The 26,878-nt window shown below is 47.1% G+C and overlaps 1 protein-coding gene across 1 annotated transcript in view; it reads right to left on the reverse strand.

Moving 5' to 3' along the window:
* foxp1b (forkhead box P1b) overlaps positions 1-25,050 on the reverse strand; it is a gene marked incomplete at its 3' end in the record, with an annotated part of 80,746 nt that extends 55,696 nt beyond the window's left edge. The window contains exon 1 of the mRNA XM_079999982.1: positions 24,991-25,050. The remainder of the gene's footprint in view (positions 1-24,990) is intronic.
* Positions 25,051-26,878: the final 1,828 nt, after the last annotated feature.

Raw genomic sequence — 26,878 nt, forward strand, 5'->3', positions numbered from 1 at the left:
ATTCAAATTTCAAGTGTCTTACCTGGAATCACTCAGTCAGAGTGACTTATACACAACAACTCAATAAAAGTAAATCAAGCTATCATAAAGTGTTTTTTCTAGGAGTTGATATTGGGCGAAGCTAGATACTAACGATTGCGTGTGTATAGGAAAATAAGTTACAAGTTTTCAAGTCAGATGTCGTCAGATAGAACCGTTCATCTAACCTACTGCGTGCATTTATTCACTGTTTACACATAAATTTTAGATTTCAGCAAGAGTCTTGAGAGTCTTAATATTATCACAATTTGCACAGGAGCATGGGTCGGGCGTGAATCACTAAATACCACAAGTTGCAAACCAAATTAAGGAGAAAGAGTGGAAATGAAAGGGAATTCACCAACTAAATAGTTTTTAAGGATAAATATACAAAAATTGGCAATAGCATTTGATGACATTTTTCTTAGCTCTTAACTGTAACACACCTGTAATAACTAGGATCAAATTCCAGTTTAAAAATCACATTTTATGCTGATCACCAACTATATACCTATACTATAATTATCAATTATATTAGTAAGAAACAAAGGAAGTGAAGTATAGTAAGTCTATTAGCATATCACATTAATAAGTTGCGTTTAACTGCCCAACGTGGCTAAATCCACTCTAAAGCTTAGACTTTTAAGAACAATTCTTACTTTAAATGCTGATCATGTCTGAGGAAAGTGAGAGGGAAAAAAAGGAAGATTTTAAATTTCAGTCCGCCTGAGGTGCGGTTATGAAAGCACATTTAAGTATAAACAAAGAGTTCTGTTTTTCTTTTGCCATGTAACTGATGACACACTCAGACTGTGTGTGTGTGTGTGTGTGTGTGTGTGTGTGTGTGTGTGTGTGTGTGTGTGTGTGGTGTGCCTGGGTGGGTTTACAACCGGGTGTTGAAACAAAGAGCGTTGAGTCAACAGGATATCATAGGAAGTCCCCAAAGTTGGGGATGAAGAGATACATTTCTGGGAATTCTTCCCTCATGTCATCGTCCAAATAAACAAACAAATAAATAAATAAAGCGAAAAAAAAAAAAAAAGGTGTTTTTTTTATCTTAAAATAAAATGGAAATAGATACTTTATTCATCCCCGGAGGAAAATTGCAGTGTCAGCAACAGATTACATTTGCAACAACATCTAAACATTTAAATTTGCCTGGCCGGGTGTGCTCGGGGCAGGATCCCTTCGGCAGGGGGGGGGGCGACTTGGGAGGCGTCGCACCTTGTTTCTGAGTGTCGGTTCTGTGGTGCTCTCGGTGTGCACGTCGCTGGGGGGGCTGGGCTGTGGCTCTGGGCCATTGCCTGTTCTGTAGTCAGCATGTTGGTCAGCAGCTGGTCAGGGGGCCTGCTGGGGGCACGGGTCACTGTGGGTTGGGTTGGGGGGGATGCGCTGGGACACTGTCTGGTCCGGGGTGGGGTCCGCGTGGCTGCTGCCCAGCCTGCTGCACTCCTGTGTTGATCTGGTTGTGCTTCACCCATCTCTCCCAGTGCTGGAACTCAAAGTCAGTACATACGTCTCACAATAGTCCAAGGCTTTGCAGGATGGGTGGTGTGCAAGCTATGTGGGGAGGGATGTGGCAGGCGGAGGAAATCTCGCCGTCACGCTCCTGCCGAGGCCTGCTTCACGACTGTCCTGCAATATTAATATTACTCATACTAGTTTAGAACACATACATACCCACACAACTCCTAATCCAAACAACACACCACCAGACCTGGGTCTGTGGGGTAGGAGGAGTGGGGTGACTCGGGTTTGATATGCAAACAGCACACATTGAGCACTGGGCTTTCCTGGGTGGTGGGGCGCTGGTGGGTTGGTGTGGGGGGGGGCGACCTGATGGGCCTCCTTCTGGCTGTGTTCGGGTCTTAGCAGCTTGCCCCTGGTGCCTTGCCCCTGGTGCCAGATGGTTTCCCCACTGGTGCTTTACAGGGCCCCTTGGTGGCTGTTCGGCATTGTAGATATGGGTTGCAGAGCGGGAGGTGTCGGTTGGGCCTTACTCCCGCTGCATGGCTTCTCTGCTGTGGGTGCCCAGGTGCTGCCGGTCATGGATGGGCCGAATGTCTGGCTTTCTGTGGGCGATGGCAGGGATCAGTTCACCCAAGGTGGGTAGATGATGGGGTGCCCCAACATCGCTCGGGGCTTGTGGCCAGGTGGGAAATTTGGTCGGTATGGTAGGCCTCGCTTTTGCCCGGGGCATTGGTGGGCGTGGGTGCCCCATGTCGGTATGCAGGTCACGGGGCCTGGGTTCTGCGCTTGCGAGTGCGTCTCATGCCTGCGCATGGGGGTAGGTTGAATGTGTGCACCTCAGGGATGCAGGGTCACTACGTGCTCTCTGGGATTGGTTTGTGTACCTCGGGGTCATGCCAGGGTGTTGCTTCCCTGTGGGTTGAGGGATCTTCTGTGGCTGCGGTGCATTGTGCTCGGAGCTCTCTTGAGGTCGTCAGGTGTCATACGGCTGCGAGAATGGTGGGTGGCTGTGAGGCCTTTTTTATAGCTTAGAGGAGCTAAGATATAATTCTGACCCCATATACCAGAACTAATTGGGAAAAGTCCCATGCTTAGAGCTTAAAATATAGATATTAAAAGCTTACTTAGTTTTTAAAACTTTCATTTTCTTGCATCGCCCTTGCAATTCCTCCACTTCCCACTAGGGCGTTGCACCTAGTTGCATTTGAATACGATGTGCATTAGAATACAATGCGTCGGCAGTGCAGTGGAACGTCCATAGTACAGGACTGGTATCCGACGCTCTCGGTCAGCGATATCTGCCACGACGTGACGTTTTTTTACGAGATTTTACGAGAAAATTTACCCGAGACGACTCAAAGGAGCTGTCACCAGGAAAATAACGAAATGAAAAGACAAAACGAGCAGCAGGACGAGGGACCCGCTCCCGGCTGAGGAATACGTGCCACTGGAATATTTCGTATTTTAACCAGGCCGCTGCCGCAAGTTGCCAGCGTGCTTAGAGAGGCCCCCCGGACGCGGGGACAGAAAGACCCATTGTGAGCTATCCCTGTCATGTTTACACAGCACCCACTTTTCTTCTCGTCACCCCTCCTCCCCCCGCCCGACCCTTGTGTGTCTGTGTCTCCCCCTTCTGTTGGAATTTATCTCCCTTTGATCTCCCATTCAAAAAAGGTACTCGAGGCCCCGATAGACATGCGCGCAGCAGTGCGAGAGGCAGCTCCAGATGCCTGTGATACGCTGGCAGGCGATGACAGGCGGCAGGCATCAGAAGCACAGAGCGTAGTGGGGAGGCGGCGGGGGGGCCAACGATGACGAAGGGAGACTGCACTAGGGCAAATCAAGAGATGTATTAGGTGGGTTTGATCACATACAGAGCCCCCCCGGAAATAAAAAATAAAAAAAACGGCGGTTCAAAGCCAGATAATGATATTGGGCGACCGGGTTACCCTGAGAACAGCGACAAGACAAGGTTGTTTAGAGGAGGCGGGCTTTACGCTGTGCATGTTGGGATGAGGAACACACACACACACACACACACACACACACACACACACACACACACACACACACACACACACCAAAGGCAGAGCGAACGCTCCAGGTGCCTTTGATTAGAAAACACCCTCCAGCACCTGACAGGGTCTTATCAGCAACGGCGACTGTGCACAATTTGGTATCGTTGTCATTTGCAACCCCCCTTTTCTCTACCGCCGACCCCCCACTCCCTCTGCCTCATTTCAAATATGTTCAAAGTTCACACCCTTTTCCTTGTGTTAACCGAGCTGCCTCAATAAACAAAAGGCGTCTTATCGGCATCTACTTTCACAGTGTATTAGTGAATGAAGACAGGAGCGCCTCTTGTGTCCTTGGGCTATCGAGCTGCGATAAGGGAATCGCTAAGTACTGGATGTCTTTATGTGCAGTCTGCATGTGTGGATTATTTACAGGCTTTAGGATCTCCTGCTGCTAAAGCCAGCTCTGGGTGTCATACAAATCCCCGCTCAGAGCACTGCCACACAGCTAAGTCTGCTCCCTGCTCAATCACCCGCCGCACCTTTCCCCCCACGCCGCTGCCGCGGCCGCCAGGGGGGCTGGACCCGCTCCGTACAGCTACATACGTATCCGTCTAGTCTTGTCTGTCTCGTACACCTCCACTTTGCTGGCCCGAAAAGCCACCTGCCGCTGGGGCGGGGAGAGAGGAGTGAACTCATCCCTCCTACAAAGGTCGACTGAGGCCAGGTGGGAGAGAGACACGGCTCATCGCAGAAGTAATAGACGCATGCCTTTTTCACTGTTGGGGGTTGGTGGGAGTTGGGCCTGTGGGAGACGACGGGCGGCTGTCCACCACTGCCCGCCTCCTCCTCATCTCACCGCGGCCCAGGGAAGAACCTTGAACGTAAACTGGTTTCCAACAGATTGCTCCTAATTGCTGGAAGATGTGCACGCCGGTGTGACCTGATCCCCTCTGCGTAGAGAGGCTACAGTAGTTGTGTGTGTGTGTGTAGGTGTGTGCGTGGACACTCTGTTGCATGTTTACTCAGCGGCCCGGGTTTACTGGGATGGTTTATTAGGCGGGAGCGGGTGCACGGAGACAGCCAGCGACAACACGGCTAATAGGTTAGCCGTTAATGCAGTCCCGCTCTGTGGACATGGGGGCCCCCTGCGGCTTATGTGGCCCCACAGCGGGGAGGTTCATCACCAAGATAAAAAAAGAAAAATGAAAAAAGCCTAAATGTCAAGGTTATGGACTTGACTTTGTGACAGAACCCCATGACCAGACCCACCTGACATTTACCATGCGCCGCTTTCTGTTGAAACAGGCAGCCCTCCGCTCCCCTGTGGTATCCGCAGACGGGGGCCCCGAGTTCAGCTTCTGATCTCGCCAGCTACCAGAACGCAACACCAGCGGCTGCTTTTCTCTCAATCAGACCGGGCCGCCCCGTTCATAAATTACCTTGGCTATTGTGCAGAGTGGCAGGGAAATCACAGAAGCCGGGGGGTTGGAACCGATAGCCATTGTTCACAATGGGACCCATAGCAGATAAAGGGTGGCTGGGGTGGAAACATGCAATTAAATATGTTTTATGTGTATGCATATTCTTAAACATGTCAGAATCTATAAATAGATACTTAAAGCAGATAAGCAAAAAAAAATAGATCATTCCTGTCCATTTCGATTAATTGAGGGCTTTTTTTTTATCCTTCGTAATACAGACATGTATCTGCAATGCAAAGCAGGAATAAAGACTGGTTCCCCCCTAAGTATATAATTAACGCCATTCCCAAAAAGCCACTCCATATGGAAAACAGGCCCCTGTGCTCAAACCCAGCGCATTACCAGGCCCTCGCAACAACACTCTCCAGCCGCTGTTTAGATTTCCAAACTAATTCACGTAGAATACATAAATAAATCAACGCTTTATACCCACTTCAAACCATTAGGTTTGCCTTCCTTTCTCCGCACTTTTCAACTCATCTATTAATATTTATGACAAGACTAAACATTTCAAATAGCTGCATTCAAACAACAAGGCGGGCTGCGCGTTCACACGAGGGCCGAGCAGACGTCCATGTAATCCCCCCTTTCTTGTTTGTCCTACCCCCGGCAACAGGTAAGGCGGTGCCCTGAAATAATGGATTGTGTGTGTGTGTGTGTGTGTGTGTGTGTGTGTGTGTTTGTGTGTGTCTGCAGGGAGGGGATGAGAGAATGTAAGAAAAAAGAGAAGGGAGCAAAGCTATTAGCTGTGAGTGGAGATGGAAGAAGGTAGAGAGAGAGAACGGAATGAGGAAAAGTTTGTCTTGAGCTTGTTGCTATTGATATATTGCTGTTGATATTCTCTTCCTTTTGCTCCTTTACTTATTCAATTTTATTTTTGTAGGTTATCCCCACATATATGCAAATATATTACAGAACTACTTTAGGTGATCTACACTTTATGCTATTTTCTTCCTGTACATTTTATTTATTTATTTTGTATGCACATACAGTGGTACCTTGAGTTACGAGTGCACTAACATACGAGTTTTCCGAGTTACGAGTCATCGTTCCGTCGATTTTTTGGATTGATTTGCGAGCAAAAATGTGACTTACGAGCTTCAGGTGCCGCCGCTAGTTGGCCTGGCGAGCGAATGCGGCCAGCATCCTGCGTCTCACTCCTTTACCCCACGTGGTTACCTGAGGGTGGAAGCTTTTGTGTTTTGTGCTCGCGTTCTGTGCTTTTTGTCCAGTTCTTTTGCCAATTTTTTTTTTTTACGAAACCATGGGTCCGAAAAAGTGCTGAGAAGAAAAAGCGGATGATGTCCATTGACTTGAAGCGCAAAATAATAGAAGAACATGAGCGAGGTGTGCGTGTGATGGAATTGGCGAGGCAGTACGAGCGTAGTACTTCTACCATATGTACCATACTGGAGCAGAAGGAGACGATAAAGGGTGTTACGCCAGCCAAGGGAGTTAAAATAATGTCTAAGCTGCGGACCGCTGTCCATGAAAAGATGGAGAATCTGCTGTTGGTGTGGTTGACGGAGAAGCAGCTTGCAGGAGATAGCGTGACGGAGGGCATCATCTGTGAGAAGGCAAAAATGATCTACACATTCTCTTTTATTGTGTTTTATTATGTTTTTATACAATATTTCTTATTTATAAATACATTTTTCTTATTTAAAAACAACAGAAAAAAATTGGAGTGTTTTTTTGGGGGCTGGAACGGATTAATGGCATTACAATTCATTTCAATGGGCAAAATTGATTTGCTATACGAGCAGATTGAATTACGAGCTCCGTCACGGAACAAATTAAACTCGTAAGTCAAAGTACCACTATATATATATATATATATATATATATATATATATATATATATATATATATATATATATATACACACACACACACATACATATACACACACACATACATACACACTTTTTTTTCCTTTTTCACTGCAACATGTGCATCAAAGTAGCATGGGGCTAATAACTGGAGGGATTCACTCTAACTGTGCATTACCAGTGAGGGGGCAGAGAGCAGGGGCAGAGTGGAGGGTAAACAGTGCCACAAACCAGGAAGTGCGGGCCCTTTCGGAGCCCCAGACAGAGACCCCTTACCCCCACCCTCCTCGTCCTTCACCAATAACCCCCCACACTCCCCGAGAGGTCATCCTGGCCGTACGGGCCCTGACAGATTCCGTTTGCTGTGCACTGCGCTGTTTGGATTCTCCAGCCTTGCTTAGCCAGCAGCTTAACAACAGATAGCCCCAAGAAGAAGCCCTATTCAGAGCCATTGCGGATCGAAAATCACACACTGCAGGAAAGCACAGCACACAAAACCGCAGACAAAACATACACACAGAGAGACACAATCACACACACACACACACACACACACACACACACACATATGCAAATGACATAGATTGTCCAAGTTGCACATGCAGCAAACAGGTGCACAGCTAATAAGTGGACACTTCCAGCAAACATTTATTTTGTCACACCGGCATACGCAAAGACAGAGAGAGATGAAGAAACAGGCATGCAACAGCACCTAAAGGGTATATGTAAATGACCACACATGCACACCAACACACACCCACACCCACACAGCTTCCTGTTAGTGAGCCTGCTCTGGGTGGAAAGCTTTTTCCCCATCCCCTGCCATTCAGCGGTTATTAAGCGAATACTGTGTTTATTACAGGTTTAGTGCGGTGTAAACTCATAAACACCCTCCCGGAGTACAAGAGGAGCCGTCAACTCAATATTGTTTCCCCTCACGAGCTGCTCTTCCGCCTCAATTACGCCTTTCAACTTCGCAGGCTCAGTGTGATAAAGTGGCAGTAAAAATCACTCCCATTAATACACCATTGTGCATCTGCTGCTAAAGGTAATTAAAGAAGTAAATGACTCATAAGAATAGACGTATTAGCTGCAAAATGAAAAGGCAACCGGGCTGCCTCGTGAAAATATGTACCATTAGGATACCGCATTTTCATACTGGGGGTAATCAACTCCACTAGCCTGGTGTGATTTCATCCACTCCAGTGGAAAGTCTATCAGCACACAGCCGCATGTCACTCTCTCTCCATCACTGTATGTGTCTCTACGTCTCTCTCTCTCGATTGCCCGGCATCGTGCTCCAGCGTCCCCTGTGAATGACTCCGCTCAAGGGGACGGGGGGGCAAATCGACATTTGGGCCTAATTTAGGTGGCAGACAGGAGACAGAGAATGAGCGAGAGAGGGGAGAAAAAAGGGGAGCTTCAAACTTCTTTACAGAAAAAAAAAAAAGAAAAGAAATGGAGGGGAAATGTGATGTAGCTGGGAACAATGCGTGGTGTGGGCAGATCTCCTCATCCGCCGCCCTCCACCCCCGCCCTTTGCTTCTTCTCCATGCCGTACCGCTGCCCCGGAGTTACATTCAGTCCTCATTTCCATCGGACGTGATAAAGCGGGGGGTGAGCGGCGGGTACTTAAGAGACGGACTTTCGCAAGAGATTCACCCTCCCCGCGATTGCACCTCTGTTGGAGGAGTTGCATCACCCAGGTTGTGCACGTGGGCACCGTGCTTGGGAAAGTGGGCGCTTCCAAAGAGCCCAGCGTGAGACCTTGGAGGCTGTGAGCAGATTTTATCATGTGCGAATCATATTGTTTAGAATGGGAAGAGCCGTCTGAGTCGCTCTCATAGACGGGAGGACTCAACTTCAGCGATGCACCCGAGATTCCCCCTAAACCCGCCCTAAACCTTTCCATTTAGTCGTTCTGAATGCAGATGAAGGCCGTCTGTGCGCCAATCCAACGGCGAGCACTTCAGGGAGTGGGAAAAAAAAAAAACACGTGCGGGGGTTGGAGGGGCACATGCCGCTTACGATGATCTGGAACAGACGACCACAACCATCACCGTGGCTAACTCTGTGGTCTTACCTCTTTCTCACACTGCACCTTAAAACCAAATCCCTACCGCTTTGTACAAAACATCTCGCCAATCAATAATCTAAACAACGGCAGTAGCTCACAATGGCTATTGTCAGTAATGGCAATTATGGGAATAACAAAAGGAACAGACAATGGCAACAATTCCGGGAGAGATAGATAAGTAACATCCTGGATTGACGGCATCAACGACCACCTCGCCTCGTTTTCCCAAGGCCTCCCGTTGAGTTTGTCAAGTAATTGTTCCCACAATACACTGCTGTTTGGCATAAAAAGTTTTCGGTAGCGCTCGGCTCAAGCAATATTCTTGCCGTAGCCCCCCCCCCGATCGGGCTTTGCGGCGGGGCTTTTGACCGCGCATCTTTTCCCACTGCCGCCTTCTGCCTTCAACCGCGCCAACTCGAGACCAGACACATCGTAAGGACGCTGAAGGAAGAATTCCCAGTGTGTCTGAAGTGAGAGTTCCTCCGACGGAGAGGATTTTCTATAAATCACCGGCCGGTCCAATTGGCTATGGATTGAGTTGCAGGTGGGGATAGAGACAGTTCCCTGGGAATAGCGGTGTCTCTACTGAAGTCATTCCAAGATGGGTAATATGATCCCACGCCAGCAGGAATAAAGAGAAGAGAAGAGAGAAAAGAAAAAAAAATCTGATTGCTTTGGCCATAAAGAGGAGTAATCTCCAGCAGGGTCTAGACACATCACCTGTCAAAACTGGACTGCGATGGATCATAGAGTCAAACACTGGGTCTGAAGCTCTCTTTATGTATTTCTTCCTTCTTCCCCGTTCTCTATTCTCCACTAATACTGGAAATACCAAGGAGAAGGGCAAAAAATACAAGAGAGGCAGGAGTCGTGGAAAGAGTCCGATTCTAATTGGCCGGAATTGGGATTAGAGATCTCACTGGGTAAAAAACACACGACTGGCTAGTTAAAATTTTCCCATTGTGGCAAGAGCCCTTTGAGGATAAGAGTTTCTGAAACCTACGTTGGACTTAATTCTCATGCGTAGCGTGGCGGCAAAATTGGCAGTCCTCAATCTGTCTGAGCCACCTTCGGCTTGAGGTGTACGTCTGTGTGTGTGTGTGTGTGTGTGTGTGTGTGTGTGGGGGGCGGTGGCTGATGAGCTGGAGGCTTCAATAAACGTTGCACGGGGGAAGATGATCGCGCTGCAAATTAAGTTATGTGCTTAAAGCTTGAAGGAACTTAGAAGAACATGAGGGAAATATCAAACGACACAGCAGAGAGAAACAAACACAGTTCTTAAAGATGACACCTTGAAAGAACCTGAATGCAAATGTTTTTTGAAACAGCACTAACTGGGCAGCCTGCCCCAGACGTAAAATAATTCCCAGAATGATCCGACGCGTTGCGGGTACAACAAATCATCCCGCCTCCGGTTTTTGGGTCGAGCGAGATGCAAAAAAGTGTGTGTGTGTGTGTGTGTGTGTGTGTGTGGGGGGTGGGAGTCTGAGGTGAAATGCAGACGCCTCGGAGTAGCCCAAACAACAAGCACTGCAGGAACCAAGGGCATGTGGCCTATAGAGCCGAGGGGTGGTGGCTGGGAGGGAGGGTGTGTGTGTGTGTGTGTGTGTGTGTGTGTGTGTGTGGGGGGGGGGGGGGGGGGGGGGTTTGGGGAAATGACAGACTGCTGTTCGACTCCATTAGCCGCTATGTGAGAGGGGTGCATCTAGCAGCACACGACCTGTGAAGGAATCTTAGATCTCACTCTGTCTTGGAATGGGGGGATTGGCGCATTAATTCTAGGAAACCGTAATCTCTCAAGCAAATCAAATTACTCTCATTAAGCGCAAGAAGCAAACTGCCTCCGTAATAAGTATGTATATAAAAAAAAAAAAAGTATTTATTACCAATAATCACCCCCCCCCCCTTAATATGAGCCATCTCACAACGGCATTTTATTTTGTGCTGATTACGTTTAAAAAACGGGGCAAACGCGGAAGGGCGCACACACACACACACACACACACATACACACAGGATACACAGCTCATGGAGTTTATGAGAGCGGCTTATGCAGTGATTAAAGGGGAGGGTAGAGGGATACAGTGCTTAAGGGCCTTGGAGAAGACGTGCCTCACCTAGTCATAAAAAACACACCTCTGTCTTTAGGCCGGCGCAAGAATGGCTCATTGGCGGGGTTCATTGGGAGGTGAATCACTGGAGAATTTACATGTTCAGTAAAACAAGTCATCGCACATGCTCGGTGACCGTCGCATATTTACAATGTTTGTTATTTTTGGTTGTTTTTTTGCTTTTTTCATGGTGTTTTTAAGGTCGGCTTCCTGTGAGTCGGAACATTGTCGTGTCAAAATCAGGGCCACACAGTCGCGGCGGTTTAACCTTTTCATATTTCTGCATAATTTGGTTATGGGGCGAGATTGAACTCCTCTGCCAGTTACAAAACATACTTTTTTTTCTGAACAATAAACACAAGAACAAAAATATATATTCAGTATAATGAGTCCGGGGGGAGTTTTGCTCTCATTCAGCGCTATGACATCATTCCAGAAAAGTTTCGGCTGCCAAGTATAATTGCCCTGCTCGTAAATAGAACAGACGCAGATGTTTGAAGCACATTTCCAGTACTTCTCTTTTTCTTCAGATAAACCAATTATACACACGCCAAAAAGAACTAATAGAAATTTCATCCCAGCCCCGAACTCCCACCCCCCTCGCCAAAAAATTGCATCAAAATGGGGCGACAAATATGATTTACGTCCACAGAATCAATTAGGATTGGGGGTCAGTGGGTCATTCATTTACTGGTTCAGCGTAATTACCTGGTTTATTTGGGCTCATTTACCTCTTTATTCATTTGGGACACTGATGTCCCCGCAAAGCGAGAGAAGGCGCTTTTGTGGTTATTCAAATTAAAGCATCCACTCCTAGGGGAAAACAGCCGTCAGAATCTGATACAGGGAAGCTAGTACAATCTGAAAACAACCCCCCCCCCCCCGAGAAAAAAATTAACCTAAATTCCATTACATATTTGCCCACAGAGTGTACAACTCAACTGAGTGTTCGAACTTGTTCGCTTACTTCTAACTGAGCTGGGTAACGAATGGGAATCTTAAAGATATTGCACAGATCTTAGGATCTGGATCGCATGAACTGGGTTCTGAGGAGAAGAAGCCGCGCGTCCTGAATCTGGGCTGTTATTTGTAATTAGTGCTTGGCAGGAGGACAAGTCCGAGCGGTGCAGTCGCCCCGTGGCTACAACTCCGTGCCTGTCGATCAAAGACTTCCCACTGCTTGTCCTGTCTCCCGTGATTCATAGTGGGCCGGTGAAGAGGGAGGACGGGCAGGAAGTGAGGGGAGGGTGGGAGGGTATAGAAAGAGCACTGAAGGAGAGAAAGGCATTGAAGAAAAAACAAAAAAGGACCCGTCTCCTGGGTGTTCACCAATAAACTGTATATATCGTAATTGTCATTGCTATCATTATTTATTTTGTAAGGATAATAATATATATATTTTGTTATTTATACTACTACTATAACCAGTACGCTGCCGTAAAATTCTCTCTTGTGGCATTAGGTAGGTTTCACTGTTGCTCCTTCTCATGTCTTTGTGAATGAAAATAATTATTTTGATGAGGCTTTACTTGCTCTATTCAGCTTCTGCTGGAAACGAGGGGAAAGAATAAGTTGTAGCATTAGGTTTAAAAGTTAGAAGGATCAGCCAAACAACTGTATGTCTGTAGATTTTGATAAGCATTAGTCAGTTAATCCTCATCGTTTGAATAGAGAGGATGACCTAGTGAAGTGATTCCTATGGAGAGAATGACTTGTACATAAAGTGTGTGCCCCGTCTTTTGACAGTAGCTTTTGGCTCCGATCCCCCACCTGTGGCATTTATACCTTGCTCGCAGCTTGTGAAATACCAAGATCCTTGTCACTGTAGTGTAAAAGGGACTTAACTTATGCCCCCCCCCCCCCCCCATTTGCTCGCCAAGTGGTGGCAAGTTAGCAAAAAGAAGGCTGGATATGTCGCTCCCCACAATGCACCTGTCAGGAAGCGATCCTTTTTTCTCCAGCCAGACTGACTGCTTGGATACGCCGAGACATGCAGCTGTGGTGCCCGTGTGGAGCAGGGTGATGTGGTGGTTTGCTGGATCATCACATCGCAAGCTATAATTCGGTAGCATGGCTGCATGGGAACTATGAACACGTGGAGTTGGGGGGGTGTTCTGGCGATTAGCGGCTGTTGGGGCTGCCATTTCTTGATGCGGTTTGGTCGCATCTGGTTGGCCTTACAGGGGGAGAGAGCTGAGCCAAAAGGTAGCGTCACAGAGGAGACTATGTGATAATCCACCTGGGTGTGAATGCACCCGCCTGCCACTACCACCTCCAAGTCCCACAGGCCTTCCTTTTCAATTTACCACAGGAATTGGCCAGATTTCACTCGCTGAAGGGCTAAGGGACATCTTTTGACACTTTTACAATAGAAACACAGCCCTCCGCTGATTAAAAGCTCGCTCTCTCTCTCTCTCCCTCTCTCACTCTCCATCTCTTCTTTCCGCCCTCCCTCCCTTCCTCCCTCCCTCTCCCTTGCGTGGTGAGTGGTAATGTGAGACGGGTGTCCATATCCTGCCTCCTCTTTCCCTCTAAATCGGTCGCAAATAACTCGCCGCCCTCCGCGCCTATCTTGATTCTCACTCCAAAAAAAGTGGCGATAAGGACACCATTCGTTGTTTTCATTGGGTTTCGAGTGCCGAGACGGAGGGGCTCAAGCCACTCTCTGATGGAGATAAATACGCCACAAATGGCTAATGGCAATCCGTCTTCAGCCTGGACGGTATTATGGAGCTGAAGCTGGATTCTGATAGTGATATTTGTAGAGGCCTCTAATAAAAAATGAAGATGAAAGCCAATTTATAACCTGGGTAATGACTGTGTGGATACAATCCTGACAATTTGACAGTGGTGCTGAACAAATATATGAATACAAAAAATAAAAAATAAATATATATATATTTATATATATATATATATATATTTTTTTTTTTTTTTCGTTTTTTTTCTTTTTGGGGGGGGTGAATATTTAACAATCTCGGTCAAGCTCTCGACTAGCCATCCGTGACAGTGCCCGGGCTATAGGCGAGACGGAATTCACACTATGGACTTGAAGCCCGCCCCCCAGCCCCCTGGTAGGGTTTGTGCATTGATGAGAAGCTGAGGCGAGGAGAGAGTATGTACTGATGTGGTTATCTAGTCCTGTGACAGGCAGAATCACTCAATCGGCCGGGGCGTTGGGCCCGGGCTGGAGGAGCTCAGGCAGCCATTCCAGACACATTCCCTTCGCTTCGGAGGAGGAAGCCTCGGTGTCGGCGTACGCCAAATTTGATCAGCTTGCGCCGTACCACCCCAAAGCCCCCCCCTCCTCCTGTCCGTCCCCCCGGTGCCACTGCTATCTGAGATGAAGATGATATTATGTGGAAGTGAGCAAAGTGAAGGAGACAAGATAGGGGGAGAGAGAGAGGGGGGAGTAAGACCTCAATGTGGAACCTCCTCTGACGCTTCTTAAAGGGAAGGCGTCGCCCATTCTAATGAGGAGCACGCACGTGATCGCGACACACCCTCCACCGGATCAAGGACCTGATTAGATGCAAGGGACGGTCGTCGCAAAAACTAATTATCAAAAGAAAAATAACTGGAATTTAAAAATAAAAACTTGCGGACTTGTCTGTCCGCTGGAGTCGAACACCAATTAAAAAACACAATCTGGGCAGACGGCGACTGACATTTCTAATGATTCCCCTTGAAAAAAAATTAATAAAATCACCGACATGTATGCCAGTTATTAAAAGGTTAGGGAGAAATTTGTATTCGGCAATGAGGGGGAAAAATAAATATATCGTCGAGTTCGGCGATAAGAGCTCGAAATTAAGAACGGGCATTGCGGTTGGTGGAAAACATTTTAAAAATAAACGCCGTTGCCCTACAGATATTTTACATTATTCAATCCAAAATACCATCTTTCTGATTCTAACTTTTTCTGTTCACATTTTAATGTTTAATAAGTGCCTGTGGCTATCTATGGGCACAATTATTAGATATCCACAGAGAGAAATTGAAAAATTAATCATGCATTTTTTTAATACTTCTTCACAACCATAGGAAATCGCTGTAAGAGTCATGGCTGTGTCTCAGCCGTCACCCGCTTCGTCTTAACACAATCAATCTGTTGCCAGAGCTGCCTCGCTCACGCCACGAAGACAAATGCCGTCAATACGGTAATTAACCGATTATTTCTATGTTGGCACTTATCCTGGTACCCTGGGACACGGATCAGCCTGTTGCGAGCTGTGATGATTATGGGAATGTTTATCCGAGGCATGACAAAGTTTGTATGTGTGTGTGGTGTGGGGTGATGGAAATAACCGTGTGCCAATTTACCGAAAATATTACACATTAAGTGGCATGGTTGGGGATTCTTGTATGACGGGAAGTTGTGTCGATAAGTGCGGCTATTAGGGAAACGACTCATTCTCTCGCTTTTCCCAGCGCACACATTAATACAGGCGTTGATGCGTTCCCTCAAGTGTGTACAGCCACGCCACGGCCACCAATACACGCGGCGTTGCTGAAAATGACACGAGCCGGCCATCTTACGCATATAAACGTCCATGCAAGTACATTACACTGAACATGTGTGGGCTCTGGCGGCGTTTCATTAGCTTTGTTTTGAACCCACGTAGGCTATGCTAATGCGCTGTATGTAATACGGCAAACGGGTGGGCACAGCGGTCGGAAAGTCGCTGGAGGAACTTCAATCGTGATTACTGTGGGAGTTTCAAACGATGCCACGGTTTGTCCGATTATGGTCACCCTGAATCGAGAATAGCTGCACGCAAGTGTTGGACGCCATGACGCTGTCTGTGTGTGTCTCCCTGTGATGGATCCTTTAAATGTCTGTCTGTCTGTCTGCCGCTTGGTTGGCGGCACCTACTGCTACTCCCAGGGCTCGACCTGATCAATCCCCTCCCACCCGCCCACCCACAAACAGAGTGCAGACAGAAAGCACCCCCCTCCTTTAAACAACACTTTCTTAAACATCTGCCCAGAAGCGGCATTGCAGCCTTTTGTCCACTCACTGTCTCCTAAAGCATGTCATCCAGCTCTAATCAAGCAGAAAACGGTCATAAATATTTCTTTCTGCTAGATTTCACATTCACATTTCACCCAGGGAAATGATCACCCCCCCATCCCCCCACCCCACCCACCCGCACGCTGCTACAGTACCTCCAGGGAGCATCTAATGCAAAAAACAGTTACTTATATTCAATGCTCATGTTCCCAAAGTCAAATACAGACATATTCCCAGTTCACTGGGGGGAGTAAAATAAATAAATAAAAAGAGACAGTGAAAAAGAGATTGAGAGAGAGAGAGAGAGAGAGAGAGAGAAGGAGCAGGCAGGGCATAAAGGACTGTCTTATTTTCTGTGCCATTTGCCGGCTAGTACTTTCACAGCCGTCCCATTACATCATGTCAAAGATCGTAAACAAGCAAATAACAACACGGCATCGGGGCCCACGGTACGGGAGCCGCACTCCCTCTGCCCTCACGCTGGGGAGGGGGCACTAAAAAACAAAAAATAAAACATTTGTTTACATTGTCCATTTAAATAATGTATAAATATGTTTTCCGATAGCAAGAGAAAGAGAGAGCGAAAGAGAGGACGAGGAGTGATGCCAGGCATTGGCTGAGTATTTATGGCACGTGTCATTCACAGGATGTAGAGGTGTCATCACATTTATTTATGGGCAGACGTCCCGGCGTATCATTCCACAAATGGTGTGCGCCGCTCGTTGGCACTATTTCTCTCTCAAATAGAGGCCCGCGCCGCTCTCCCGTCATCGTCATTAATCACCGATACAAATGTTGATGGGGGGGCGGGGATACACGCCAAACAATCCAATTCACCGCGAGAGAACCTGTGGCCCGGGGGTGATGGTCCGCGCGTAGGTACTTCAGCAAAGGTACGTACGGGCCGGGCGTGGGCGCCAGTGATCCATCACCTTTTTGCAACACAACACAAATAAAGGACGGCCCTGTCTTTTTTATTTAATTTTTTGCCCTCACTTCCGTCCTCTCGATATCGCTCGGAAATAGATACGGTGAGAAAGGTCAGTGGTGCTTTTCGGCGGCGGCAGACGTTTGGGAGCATGTTGGGAGAAACTGATTGGGTCCCGGGATTTTCTGTCCTGTGATGGACGCATGCATCTCATCTGCCATGGGTCCATTGGGTTACAATTTTAGATTTACTTACTCGCGAGGAAAGTCCATTGTCTGTTTTGCAACACAACACAGGACAATATTTGAGTTTGATCCCTTTATTGACTGTGTGCCTCGCTTTCAATTGGATCAGGAGTTGAAATGTGAGTGTACCTCAAAAACACCTTAGCCACTCGTTTTTCCCGTTGCTAACCAGAAACGGTTTGGTTAAAGTGGCACTCCATAAGATTGCTCGTGTCGGATGGATTACACTACAACTCCCAGACCCCCATTCAAAACAGCAACATCTTTTTCAATATCCAGGTTTCTGCTTCTTGTCATGTTTTTTTTTTCCTCTTGAAGTGGTGGGGATATTTTTTCCATCAAGTTCACCCGCCTTTCACTTCTATGTGCACGTGCATGATCTTTGCATTCTTCTTCCACCACAAGCCATGGAACGAGTATATAGAAGAGCATACGCACAACTAAGTCAAACACATCAAAAGGCTTTTTCTTATAAAGAGTAAATAAACAAAGTATCAAATGTGGTGATTATTTTCAACAAAATAATGTTACGCATTACCACTTTAACAACAGATCAACACAGCAAGGCAGATAGGAGAAGGGCAACAGAACATTTGCCTTTTCATTGGCCATCCAGCCTTTCAATCAGCTAAACCGTTTAGAGAAAGGTCTAGAGCGTTTTAGGAGCCGAGACCACTGTTGTCTTGGGGATATTGTGGGGAGCAGCATCTGTTGAGTTGCAACCCCGCGGTTCTAGCTCTTCGCCCCGCGGCCCAAGCCTGGGCAGAGGGGGCTTGATGCCGCGAATGAACACCGACATTTATTACCCAGGCTGTGTTGGAAGATTATGAATAAGATATAACAACCAATCTCACTACAGGGCTTTCACATTAGGGCCGGCTCTGCGGGGTGACGGCTTCTGTTGGCACGTGCCTCGTGCACTGTATTATCAACACTGGTGCTCAGCCACAAATAAACGATGTGAACGCACATGCAAGTCAATGTGCGTCTTAAAGTCTCCATGAGGCAGCTCTGGTGACTCCTCCTCACAGCGGTTCTCCTGACCAGCCAGTGGACGCCTAAATCTGAGCGGAATTCTGCAACAAGGATTAGGGCTTACTGAAACAAATAAGTGTTTTAAGAGGAGACGCCCCGGTTTCAATTTCAATAGCTCGTTTAACCCTTATCTGCCCAAGTCCTCGGGGCCCATTCTATGTTAATTGGATCTACATTGCACTTGCATTGGGGGGTGTTAACAAGCACAGCCTATGAATATTAATTACCCTGAAGTTTTCTGTGTAGGAAAGACTTGGCTGATACATATTAATTCTATGAAGTTTTTTAAAGTAGAGCTCTCATTAAAAATGGATAAGCCCTGCGCTTGAATGTTTTCCCCAGGAGATATTGTGCATCATTTAGCTCTACCCCAGATAAATTGGGTCAAATTGGCCAATCTAAAAGAATGGTTGCTTGTGAAACATGGCATTGTTGTTTGACTGTATATAAACACGGCAACCCGGTGAGAAGGGTCTTTTGTCGAGGCGGTGTCCTGACAATGGCTTTTAAAATTGGTCATGTGCCTGAGCCTGTACTTTCACTACAGCAGTCTCCAGAGGCTCTGTGAAAACAGTTTTGTATTTACAACGCTAAACACACAAGATGCTCGGCTAAACACCACAATATTGAGCCTGTGAGTCTGTATGTGTGTGCCCAGTATGTGTGTGTGTGTGTGTGCGTGAGACTGGGTTGGTGTGCATGTCTTGCATTTCCTGCGTTCGGGGTGGAGCCGACGGTCTTACTTTAAATAAAACATTGAGGATGCATTAGTCAAAACTTCTCTCATCGGCCGAGGTCTCCCTGGAAGCCGTCTAATACTGAACCAACACAGACGTGTGTCCCTCCCCACCATCATCACCACCCATTGCGTGCCCTCTCTTCAGGGCCAGCTGCTTCAGACACCTGCTCGGAGTTGTGGGTTTACTCCACTCCAGCACCGGCACGCAGATGGGGGCCATCAAAGACCATCGGGGTGCCGCACAACGAGAGCCACTCCACTCCTAATGATACCAGCATGCAGGCACGGCATTTACATAGAGGGATGCACGTTGACCCAAACACTCGGGCCTGCCCCCAACGGAGAATAAAGTCATCGTCACACGCGGGGGGTGGGGGGGTGTTGGCAGAACCAACTTTCACCAGTTTAAGCATTCCTCTCTCTGAAATGTCTTTCCCTTTTTCCAGGCAATGACCGTTTGACCCCAAACATATTATGCCAGGCGGGCCTTCTCATGTGGGCCTACAGTATCACTGCAGCCTTACCTCAAAGTCAGTGTTGTGGGAGTGGGGGGGGGGGGGGGGTATTTGAAGAGCCAACCTGATTACCTCATTGTCAAACAACTCCTCACCGTTCACCACCACCAGCCTTCTTCTTTCCATCACCCACATGGAGCGGGCCTGGGTGTAGGTGTGTGTATGCGTGTGTGTGTAAACAGGATGTCAAGCCCTGGAACATGGGACTATTTAAAACCTTGGGCCCTAGGCACACCTCTCCTAGGGTGAGGTGGGTGGGGGGTTGAACCGGCTTGCAATAGACTCAACAAAATAGATGAGTTGACACGCTGGCCATCTTTGAAAGCGATGGCAAGAGGTGTTGCATGGTTTTTCTAACCCCATCACAAACTCAAACCGGACACGGCAGAAGAAGACGATACCGCGGCTAGACTAAACATGTCGTTACCGAAAAAGCAATAGGTTTCAACGGGGCTTAGGAGAAAAATGGCGATGAGGTTTTAAGGTGGCACAGGCTGTTGGTTTTCGCTTTCCCCTCCGATAATTATCCACTCCTCCGCAGATTTTTCTCCCCCTTTCCTCAACATACCAACGCATTACTGTTCAATTTTCACCTCCATCTGTGTGATTATTAATCAGATCACACATCAATTGCCAGAACCAGCAAAGAAATTCAGCCTGTAATAAAACTGTCATGGGGTGCACTATAAAGACAGATGTTGCCAGTTGTGTGATAACATAATTAAACTGTTCTGTGAGGGATTCCATAAAATTATTCAAATTGGACGAGCACTATCATTTTACCAATAAAGCAATTTGGGGCAATATGCGGTGTCATAACACTGATGTTATCCTCCGTCGCCGCCCGCGTTTTTCCAATAAGTTTGCCCACCGCCGCTTCTTCCCGTCCTCGGCTCCCCCATCCAACAATATGAACAGTTTACACGGAGATACCTGAGAGGGAGAGAGAGAGAGGGAGAGACCACACCACCCCGTCCTCCCCCCAGCCCTCTCCCCCCCCCGGGGACTCAGATCCTTTCAATGTCATCCTCTCTGAGGATGGATTGATGTCGTCTTGCTCTCCCTCTCATTTGCCCTCTTCTCGAGAGTGGGACCGCACGGCTGCGTGTGTGTGTGCGGTGTTTGTGCGGTGTGTGTGTCTTGGCACGTGCACTCATGAGGAAGGAAGTACACGTAGGAGGATGATGCGCCACAGCCCGCGGACACAAAGCAGACCAAAGACAGAAGAACAGCATTGTGTTAAGATGTAATGTATACACTTTGTGTATATTGTATTGTATGTATACTGTAGTGTAGAAGTGTATAAACACACACACACGCACAATCACCATTGTGAGGAATCCAACTCCAATGTGCGGCGCTAAGGTCACGTTGTGAAAATCCATTTCAGCCTTTCCTGCCCTCAGCTCGACGCTGGAGTGGACGCCATTAGCGGGAGGTTCTGAGTGAGTGAGTGAGTGAGTGAGTGAGTGTGGGGGGGGGGGGGAGGGCGTCGGGGGTCTCGGCTCCCGCCTCTGATCCGACACTCTTAACCCCTCTTGTGGAAACGTGGGAGATGCTCTGACCCACCCCACCCGATCCAAACCGTTGACCGGACAGCAGAAAGACCCTGCGGCCCGCAACGGTGTTTCAATGCAGAGGCTCGTGTGTGTGTGTCTGTGTGTGTGTGTGTGTGTTTTCAATGCATGTCATTTTGAATGTTTGCATGTGTCCATGTTCAGAATCAGAATCAGTTTATTCGGCCAGGCAAATTTACATGTACTTTGACTTTGTTCTGGTAAAAAAAAAAAAGCTTTACAGTCGGATATCCTTGAATAAAAATATTAATAAAATGGAATTAAAAGTAGCAGTAAATTCAAATTAAAAAGTACAATGAAAATTACAATTAAATAATAAATACATAAATAATAAATACAAATATATACAAATAGCCAAAAATACAAAAAATACCAAACAGAAATAGTCATATATAAAAAAAAATATATGTATATAAAATATACAGAATATACTAAATATACTATACTAATATACTAAAATTCATTTTATTTTAGAAATGGCCTCCGCTTGATTAAAAGGGCTCTCGTTTTTTGTTTTTAAGATAGTATATTAATATTCAATACCCTGCGGTTCTATTTGTTGAGCGTCTCATGGAGGAGATTTGCCGGCATGCTTGGACCTGTGAGATATTAGGGAATGAAGTGCTGTAATTGACCATACATCATAGGAAATGGATGTGCAGGGACTTGAAATGTCCCGAAGACAACAAGCTCCAAAAAAGCAACAGCTCCCCCGACGTCATCTGCTCCGACTGGGTTTATCCCTAAAGCGGTTGCCACAGCCACGCCTTCTGGTCACCCCCAAATAAGGAAATTGAATGGAGTAATTGCAGAAATACTCACACACACACACACACACACACACACACACACACACACACACACACACACACACACACACACACACACACACACACACACACACACACAGTATATTTGTTTTTGTTGTATTTTCCTTCATATCTTCACATCCCCATGAGTTGAAAACCACAACTTCTGCTACACAAACACCCCCCTCCGCCAAAAAAAAAAACAGGAAAAAAATACACCACACTGAAGTAATCTGTTTTGCTGAAAATATTATTCGCTTGTGCGATGGAAGCAGCTTTTTCTTTTTATGGATTTTGCACGAGCTCTTAAAAAATGTCGGAAGGAAAAAAAAGAGCCCGCAAAAAAAAACAAAACGAAAAACATGTAAGCCTGTAAAAAAAACAAAAAAATAAAATAAAATCCAAAGTCGTAACAGTCATAAAACTGCTTATTTTATGAAAACCCAATTAAAATTCTGCGACGGGATCAAATGTTGAAAAAAAAAAACACACAAAAAGGAACAGTTTAAGGTTTTCTGTATAGGCCTCAAATTAGGTATCTGCAAAACATCTTATGGTGAGGAGAGTGAGTGCAAGTTTTTTTTTTTTTAAATATCCTTGATTATTAGAAAAAAGAAAAAAAAAAAACAAAAAAAAAACAGTATTTGACTTCCTAATAGAGATGCTTAAATCAAGCTTATGGTCCACTTCCCCCAAATCTGACTAGTCCACAAGATGAATTCCCCTGTCAGGATCGAGATGATCAAACAGATTACAATTATTTCAATCCCCCATCTTTATTAATGAGCACTGTCTTTCATAGTTATGTCCCCTAATAATAATAAATGATATGCCACCGCCAGGTTTGTTGTCCCCGCTGACTCGGGGGACTCTTAATACATTTGCACTTTGAGTCTGGGACAAATCCTAGATTGATTTTCCTTTCCTTCCTCTTTTTCCCTTTTTTCTCTCACTCTTGTACCACCTGAAGGGATAACACAGTCTTTGGATGTTTTATTTTTTTATTTTTTTGAGAACAAAGGACGGGAGTAAAACAAAAGAAAAGAAAACCCTCCAGTGCGTCACTTAGCTCTGTGTTAGAGCAAATAAAACGTAAAAAGATGCGACTGCGAAAATGCCATCAAAAAATTTTTAAATAAATAAATAAATAAAAAGTATAGAGTTATCAAGTAATTGAGCGAAGATCTTAATGCCTCAGGGACAATTAACATGGTTCATGGTGCATGAGTGAAAATCCCGGGTTAGTCTAATGGGAGAATGAAAAAGACTGCCAGCGTAACGCACCAGGAACGCTTCCCCTGGTAAGTAGCCTATCAAAGCCCAGTGTCAGGAGCAGAGAAAGAGAGGGGGGGGGGCAGAGAAAGAGAGAGAGGGAAAGAGAGAGAGACATCTCGTCCTTCATCCCTAGCCACGCGCCATTTATCACACAGAACAATTAATGTGGCTCACTCCGTTTCAACTCAAAACCGCCGGCCGCAAGAAATTAAAACTCCTCGGATTTGTTCGAGAGGCATAAAATGAGGAGCGCTCGCTATTTACTGTGTTCGAAAGCGGGGTGGGGTGAGAAAGAGAAAAAAAAGGAGAAACGTCTTTTTTCTCTTCCTCTGTTTGGAACTGCCAAGACGGATGCTGCACGGTAATGATTCTTTCTGGATGACTGGAAGACAGAGGCTGCCCCTGGATAACTGCCTCTATCCTGGGATTTCTGTTGCCTTTCCCTGGTGTCAAGTACACATCCATGATCCTTCTGTCTCTACCTCTCCCTCTCTCCCTCTCTCTCTGTCTGTCCAACGCTGTAACCCCTCGCCGTCTTCGCCAGGGGCACATCAGAACTCGCCCATGGCGAAGAATGGCGGAGTCAACAGGAATTAAATTTCAGCGAAAACCGTCTACTTTACCTTTTTTTCCCGCAGTAGAAGAGCAAGTCAAAGACAAAAGGAAAAAAAAAAAGTCACATCTACCAATGACGAAAGAGTGATATGTAATCGCTTTCTATATCACAGAAGCAACCGGACATTCGTTTCTAAACCCAAAGAACCATCGGCTCTCAAATGTACAAAGAAAGAAAATGCTTTGGCTTGGCTGGTGGTAATGTGTCCATTTAATAAACTTTAAATTCCAAATAAATCGAGCACCATGGCTGCGGCGGGGGGCAATTGTATAGTCCGTTGATTTGGGTATTTGATGCCATTTAATGCGGAAAAGTCGCGTCAGTTTAGCAAAATTGCAAGCCCTCAAAAGTGGAATTTCCTGAAGGGACGGCTCTATTACTATCATACCAATGAAGCGGATAATAAAAAGAGGAGACGTTGATAAACGCATTGATAACAAACACGTAGCCGACATATCTCGCTATTTATGTCGAGCCCTCGGTATGGAGCGTTCGAGGGCTGACGGATGTGCCGTGACAACACACAGCAGCTCCGAGCCCGTGCTTCGTCACACAACAACTCCTGACAACAGCCCCGCGCGCCGCCATCGCCGGAGACACGGCTGATCTTTTCAATGCGGTGCCCTTAAACGCACTCGTCGTGTGCCGCGCGTAACGCTGACATCCACAGAAAGAGCTTGTCTGGTTGTCTCACGTCGGCTGTGGGTGAGAAATGTTTGGGGTGGGGGCTGGGGGGTGCCGGGGGCCACGGGGGCATTAGCGGACGGGGGCATTAGCGGTGAGTGTGCGCCGTGTTTACGACGCGGCGGGGAGAAGAGCGCCGTCTCCCCGCCGGACATCGCGGGGAGACGCCGACTGTCTCGGGGATCCCGTGGCACCTACACACTTAAAACGTGTCCCGACGCCGCCATGAATATTTCACGGAGATGCAGATGCCACATGCTACGATAAACACGGCCGGCCACCCAACACGCAACCACAGAGAGAGAGTGTCACCCTTCCTCCTCCTGCTCCTCGTCCTCTTTAAATATTAAAAATACCCATCAATATACATAAATAATAATAATAATGTGTTTATGTACTAGATATACTTTGGGCTGGGATTAAATATTAAGCGGCACTCTAAGAGGCAGGACCGGGTTTGCTGTTGACATGGCTTAACGAAGAGGAGACGAGTGTGAGACCGGCTGTGTGTGTGTGTGTGTGTGTGTGGGGGGGGCAGCCTTTTACCTGCTGCTGCTGGAGATGCAGGAGGTCGGCCGCTGACACCTCCCCCGGCGCCGCCGCGGCACTCTTGGGCGGGGCCTCCCTGGCTCCACCCTCCAGGCACGCCGCCCCGTTCTGATTGGTCGGCCCGTTGCTCATCGCCTCCGTCCCAGATTCTTGCATCATGACTTGGGAGAGAGGGAGCGAGCAAGCGAGAGAGAGCAAGAGAGAGAGAGAGCAGAACAGCTGTTAAAACACACAGGGATGAGGTTTGCGTTTCAACTCCAGGCCAAACTATAAACACGTGTAAAATCCTTCCCACACAATTTCACTTTTATCCGCAGGTCACCCCCCCAACCCCACTCCCCCCAATCAGGTTGTGAGATCCTCTGTCTCTTGTTGGTTTGCTTGTAGCGAATGCGGCAGGCAAACCCACGTGAGTGTGTTCTCATGGACTCTTTTCTCCCACCGCTCGGCCAAGTAATGAACTCAACTCCTTTGTTTTGACTTTCCAGAACGGATCCCTTTCGCAGATGACGCGTCCGTACTGTACTGCGCCGGTTCTGTTTGTGTTCACCGTCACGGGGAATGTGCACTTGTGTGTGTGTGTGTGTGTGTGTGTGTGTGTGTGTGTGTGGAGGCAGTGCACATCTGAGGAGGAACCCAACCTGAGCGGAGGGGAGAGCAGAGGAGCCCAAGAAAACACTGGCCCTCCAAAACAAAACACATCGGATGGAAATGGATATATTTACTCGCGCCAGCTCCCAGAAGAACCACGGCAGAATGGCTTTTTAATGGGAAACAGTGCAACTGCGCGGGGCCTGCCAAGGGGTCTCCGTGAGAAACGTCTCATCCGGGGGCCGAGCAAGAGCATCTCCAATCTGCCTGGGGGCTGATCGATTAACGCCACATTGTGACTCTGAAGACGCAAAAAAACAAAAAATAAACACAACCTAGTCCATCATCACTTAAATGAGCTTCAAGAAGGAGAAGATGCAGAATCCTTTAAGGGAGCGCAGTGATACCAAGCATGCAGTTTTGGACTTTGCGTTGAAATTGGACTTTGAAAAACGGCACTAGTTGCGGAAACACAGCGATGGTGCTGTAGCATTCTGGGGGCTTTCATCCGCCTTTAGAACACATACACACACACACACACTTGCACCCACTCCCCCTGTGTTGCTCTGAGGATAAAGCGCCAGTGACATTGGTGCTTATCTGGGCCCGAGTTTCCGAAATCAGTTGATGGTGATTTACATGTATTGTGTGTTGGTTGTGGCAGCGCATCGCTGGTCCAGCATCCCAATTCCAGGACAGCTAATGAAGCTGACCAAGTCGGGCAGAAGCAAATTAACTTGGCTTATTAATTATTGATATGAAGCAGAATAAATGCCCTTAAAAGACTGGGCCTCATCATGAAGGAAGGTGAAAATTGAACTAAATGCAGATTTATGGCGTCGCTTTTAGGGTGCCCTGTAATGGGAAAGGGGGCTGCCACTGTGGGCTAATGGTTTGGAGATGCCGGTCCAAACAAGGTGCAAAAAAAAAAAAGGAAGAGAAAAAACAAGACCTTGGGGATGACATCTCTGGCTGATGGACAGGAAATGGGCGCTGACAACCTGTCACGTGAAAACGAGCAGGAGAATAATTGAAACGCAGCCGAGCCGGCAAACAAATAAGCAAATAAACCAATAAGCCAAACGGGAGTACATCCACATCACGTCGCGGGGGGAGCCTTTGGTAGCCATGTTTGGTAGTGGTGGCGGCAAGTAAAACTGCGATGCAGTTTCCCATCCCCTCGCCATTTTTGCAAGCGTCATGTCCCAGTGAGTGAGTCACCCGACACCCCACCCCCTGTGCCGGTTCAGCGGGAGTGTCACGCCTCCCATACACTTTGGGGACGGGAGCTGCA

Source organism: Zeus faber, assembly GCF_960531495.2.
Source record: "Zeus faber genome assembly, chromosome: 5".
Lineage (NCBI taxonomy): Eukaryota > Metazoa > Chordata > Actinopteri > Zeiformes > Zeidae > Zeus > Zeus faber.